Source organism: Stegostoma tigrinum, chromosome 14 (genome assembly GCF_030684315.1).
Source record: "Stegostoma tigrinum isolate sSteTig4 chromosome 14, sSteTig4.hap1, whole genome shotgun sequence".
In the NCBI taxonomy this organism is placed as follows: Eukaryota; Metazoa; Chordata; class Chondrichthyes; order Orectolobiformes; family Stegostomatidae; genus Stegostoma; species Stegostoma tigrinum.
In genome coordinates, this window is record NC_081367.1 from 51,871,861 (window position 1) to 51,877,869 (window position 6,009).

Genomic DNA, 6,009 nt, shown 5'->3' on the forward strand with positions numbered 1-6,009 from the left:
CATCTACTGCGGCGGGAATCGAACCCGGGTCCCCCGAACATTATCTGGGGCTCTGGAGTAACTGTCCAGCTGAATACCACTAGGCCATCATATGTCATAAACTCAGAACACTTCAGACCACAATGCATTGCAGTTCAGAGCAGCACAGAAGGATATGAAGCAAAGACATTGAGTCACAATTCCTAATGGCAGTTCCCAGTCTCAACGGACCTAAAAGAAAGGGACTTAAAGACACAGGGTAGGATTTTCAGAGGTCAGTGGGGTGGTCACCACTGTCTTCCAAAGAATTTCTAGGATGTGAGAAATTTCAATTAACCCATGTGTTTCCACAAAAGGCAGGAGCACGGAAGATACGGAGGCAGTCTCTTGATGACAGTGCAGAGAATTGACCCTGCATAATACCTGTGAGTCTTCCATAACTCACCATGACTTCTGCCAACACACTAGAATAGAAAATGAGTGCTTCAAATGCTACTGTTGTGGGCCTGGGAGAAATTCTACATCCATTCCATATTTGCCTTGGTTGTCTTTCAGCTGCTCGTTGGCTTACCCTTCAGGTACAGGGAGCAGTAAACAGTGGTGCTGCAGGGCTGTGAGTGGTAGCCATCCAGAACTGTCAGAATTCTAACTGCTGTGCAGGCCACACCCCCTAGAAGCTTCCTCTGAGGACACCACAAAGGTGAATGGATCTTCACCTCGCTTCTGCATAGGATGCTGTAGCCTCAGTTGAGGAGGGTGAACAAACATCTGGGCAAGACACTCTCTTTAGGCATGAGTTGTCAATATCCAATCACAATCAGGAATGATGGCACAAGTCTTCCAGGCCAAGAACCATAGTAGGGTCCCTGCAGGCTAGCTGTGAAAATCAGAACAGCAGGAGAGGAAGAGGAAAACTTACTGTGGGCACAAAGATCAGATGAACGATTGTTAATTCTAAAATATCCTGTATACTTGTAAATATATATTTTAATTGCACTCTTAAAAAGTTTGCTCAAATGTCCTTTTTGCTATTGCTTCTGGTTAAGTTGCACCTATTTGAGAGAGCGGTAGTTCTTCAGACATCCCAGGGACGAAAGAAGTTTTAATGGGAAAGTCTTGCTTACCTTTCACATGCAAAGGACTCTTTAACTAAAAATCAGAGATCCTTTAACTGTGATGTTCAGGACTGCAGCTGCTTGAAATGAGTTGGTGGTGTAAACATTCAAACTAGCTGTGACCTTATTGACCAGCAGGATGAAATTGTCACCCTGCCCTTCTGAGCACAGATCCTGCTCCTGCAGATAATGGTTTAGTGTTGGTGGCTTGGCTCCCGTGAAATACATCTCACTGTGCTTGTTTTCAAAAACTGCAGGAAATGACAGTGAGGCCTATTGTTGGAGGATCAGATCACTCAGGAAACATCTCCCTCAGGAAACTTTCACCTCCTGCTTCTCCTCTGGAGGCTGTGCAGCAGTAACTAAATTTTGTTGTTTTCCCCATACATTAATAATTCCTGACTTTTCATCTTAACCAAGACCATGAGGATTTCAGTCATAACAATGGCTATATCAGATATATGAGCAGGTGATCAGTTGGAATGTCAGAGGGAGAACACTGTCTCACTAACTGTACTCCTCAGACCTCATATCAATCGTATTGTAGCCTCGTATGGCAGTGACCTTGCAGTGTGAGTCTTTCCAAGGAGATTAGCTTCATGTATTCATAAGGAGCTCTGAGGTATATCATCTTATCCAAATGCACATTGTACTACCAAAGTGGTCTTGCTGCATTGGAGGAGCAGGATTCTGGCATTATGCCATCATGACATGAATGCACGCGCACGCGCACGCACACACACACACACACAGAAGAAGGGTCTGGGCCCAAAACGTCAGCATTCCTCCTTCTCTGATGCTGTTTGGTTTGTTGTGTTCATCCAACTCTACACCTTGTTATCCCTGTTAATAGATGCTAAGTTCAAAGCACAAATTCATCCTCTCTCCTTTAATTTGATATAAGCATAATTAAGTCTGTAATCACTGATTGGAATTAATTGTAGCAACATTTTGGCTTTAACTCAATGAGATCATTGATGTTTCTTGGAAAACCAATTATCTACCTCATTTATTCTCCAGTTTCTGATCTATGGGAGTTCCTAAACTTTGATTAGCAGCACTCTCCTACTGAAAGGAGTGTCCATCTTCATTTGACACAGATCAAAAAGAAAGAGGAGAAATCTGGAAGACGTCACATCTATCACTTTGGGTCCTCCAACTCAATAGATGTGTACGAGCACCATAAATATATAAGTCTATAAAACTATACATAGAATAAGGAAGCTGGATGGAAGAAATGCATCTCACGGGTATCTAATTTTTCCAAAGTAAAATTGACTTTTGAATTCATGTCGTATTGTGCTGTTCCTGAAACATGTTAAAGACCGTGTTGTTTCAAATTAATTGTCTAGTGTCTCCATCTGAAATTGGGGTACAATATATAGATGAGAGTCCTGAATACCATTAATTGAACTTCATGAGTGGCACAGCTGAAAATAATCTTGGAACTATCTAACTGAATTTCTGTTCCTGCCCTCTCAAACAGGAAATTTTAAGTGGATCACAGTTGGATCCCACAGGCTCAATAGTTTCTACCGAGAAGAGAGAACTGGTCAGTACTGATGTACAGGCATTGGTGATTCAGATTCTGTCCATTAGTTATCAGATGAAGGCTTTTGGCAACCTTACTGAGACAATGGGCAAGAAACATCCCAGGAAGGGATGCTTGACTAAGGTATACAAAAACAAAGTAGTGTACATTCTAGCAATCACAAATGAGCACAAAATAACCTGGATAAGCACAGGAATCACCAGTGGAGAGAATAATGTTTCAGGCCGAAACTATTCATCAAGGCTGAAGAAAAATGGAAATGTAAGGGATATCGAAAGTAACAGAAGAGTGTGGTGAGCAGAAAGCATCATGTTGAAGGTTTGTGATAGGACCAAGGACTGGGGTGATTAAATCATTTTTAAAAAATGGTGGGAATGCCAAAGTGTGTGCTATTGCATACAGCAAATAAATAAATGTTCTGTCCAAAGAGCTATGAATTGCTGCATAAAAACCATCTGAATGCAACATTGGGTCTGCCCAACACAGCCTTCTGTGGCAACCAAATACATGGATTCACCATCCTTTGGCTGAAGAAAGTCCTCCTCGTATCAGATTGACATGGGGCGGCACGGTGGCTCAGCGGTTAGCACTGCAGCCTCACAGCACCAGGGACCCAGGTTCGATTCCAGCCTCGGGCGACTGTCTGTGTGGAGTTTGCACATTCTCCCTGTGTCTGCGTGGGTTTCCTCTGGGTGCTCTGGTTTCCTTCCACAGCCCAAAGATGTGCAGGCTAGGTGGATCAGCCATGCTAAATTGCCCGTAGTGTTCAGGGGTGTGTCGGTTATGGGGGATGGATCTGGGTGGGATGCTTCAAGGGGCGGTGTGGACTTGTTAGGCCGAAGGGCCTGTTTCCACACTGTAGGTAATCTAATCTAATCTAATGACAGGGTTTTCCCTTCGCTTTGAGGCTGTGCCCTCAGGTCTTTGTCTCTCTTACTAGTGGAAACATCTTCTCCAGGTCCACTCTACCCAAGTCTCTCAGTATTCTGTAATTTTTCTCCTTGTTCTTCTGAACTCCATTGAGTACTGACCCTGAGTCCTTAACTGCTCCTGATATGACAAGCCCTTCATCCCCGATCATTCTTTTCCAAATCTTCTGGACCACCTCCAAGGCCAACACATCCTTCGACATGGGACCCAAAACTGTTCTTGATATTCTAAATGCAGTCTGAGCAGAGCCTTCTACAACCTTGGCAGTATATTTCTGCTGTTGCATTCTAGCCCTCTTGAAATGAATGCCATCAGAGGTTACATGACACCAGGTTGTGGTCCATTGGATTTGTTTGAAATCACGAGCTTTCGGAGCGCTGCTCCTTTGTCAGGTGAAGGAGCAGTGCTTTGAAAGCTTGTGATTTTGAACAGGCCTGTTGGGCTAGAGCTTGGTGTCATGTGACTTCTGACTTTGTCCTCCCCAGTCCAATGCCAGTATATCAACAAAATGAATGCACGGTGGCACAGTGCCAGGGACCGGGGTTCAATTCCACCCTCAGGTGACTGTCTGTGTGAAGTTTGCACATTTTCCCCATGTCAACGTATGTTTCCTCTGGGTGCTCTTGTTTCCTCCCACAGTCCTAAGATGGGCAGGCTAGGTGGGTTGGCCATGCTAAATTGCCCATAGTGTTCAGGGATATTTAGATTAGGTGAGTTACAGGGGGATAGGTTTGGGTGGGTGCTCTGAGGGTCGCTGTGGACTTGTTGGGCCCAAAGGCCCTGTTTCCACACTGTATGGATTCTAATCTAATCTAATCTACACCGATAGAGGTGGGAGCTGTTGCTGCAGGCGGAATGTACTGAGGAAAACCATGAGTTGAAGACTTGGAGAAGCTTTCTGAGGACAACAAAAAGAGAGAAACTGCATCCACAACTATCAGGCTATCAAGGTAGAAGAGGCCTTCCTCCATTGAGTGCTTGTTGGAGGAAATGACTGCGGATGCTGGAATCTGCACTGAAAACAAAAAAAAATGCTGGAAATCACAGTGGGTCAGACAGCATCCATGGAGAGGGAGCAAACTAATGTTTTGAGTCTAGATGACTCATCAGTCGAGATCCATTAAGTGCTTAACATCTACAATTGTGAACCTCTTGCACTCCCAGGTCTGGGAAAGGGCACTAATATGTTGTAGGCAGGTAATTGATGTTGATCTCATCCCAGCCCCAACAAAATCAGTTTGAGGTGAGTGCATACTTCTCCCACGCTTTTAGGAGCTGTCCCATTGCAGTATTTTCTAAAGCTAGTCATTGCCACCTCACTGCAGCTGACCATTTTTCACACGTTCTGCTGCCCATTAAGAGATTATATAAATCTGGTCAGGAACAATTGGGCAATTTCTAGGGTTATTAAATATTTTAATTTCACAATCTGTAATATCAGTGATAGTAAGGCTGATTTGGCTTGGCTTCTTATCCTTAGTCATGAAAATTTGGCCCAATCTTTGACTGCCAAAATGAACAAGGAATAAATGGAACAAAACCGTAAGTTTATACTATCAATGTTTCTCTTTATTTTCCGTTGTGACTAATAACATTTCTGAAGTGGTAGATTAGACTATAAGGTGGCACATTTACCTATTTTTTCTGTTGTGCAGTTACACTCTTTGTTACATTATTCCTCACTTTTACACATTTACAATGTAATCATTTTCATTGCAATATATTATCCTGCAAGGGTGACAAATACATAATTATTTGTGTGAAATTATTTCGCGTAAATTCATATTGATGTTTGTGCAAATCTAAACCAACCATGAGCTAGAGAATATTTGCTACATTTTTGCCAACATCCAGGCCACAAAGTCCAAACTTAACCTGATAGCATAGACGTCCTCACTTTTTAAAAAAATTTTCATGTGTTTTTTCTGGCAGAACTGAGAGTGAGGTTAAGGTCAATTGAACTTTGAACAGTTGCAAGCTTTAAAAGGGGAAGAAAACCAACATGGATGTTACCATTGGTGACTGGCCCGGAAGACAGTGCAATTTAATTATTAATTTAAGGAACACTGGACAATTTTACACCTTATGTTGCCATGCCCATGGTTGGCATTTAGTTAAGTGTTGAGCCGCTCAATCAAGGAAAGATTGATATCAACCAGGCAACCAGAAATAACATTGATTTTATTTTGAAAAAAGAAAATGGGTGAGAAAGTTGGTTCTGACTGATTTTGCCAGGTGCAGAATGATTTCAGACGACTCAGGACTGGCTGCTGTTTCTTTCTCACTCACTAATTTTATACATGTTAAAGAATTGTTGAATGTTCTAAGAAAGGAATCAGTCTGTAAGAGCTGAATATTTAATACTAGATGTATTAGGTAATTATTCACATTCAGTGATGACTTTGAAATTAGGTCTACTGTTACTTGTCTGTG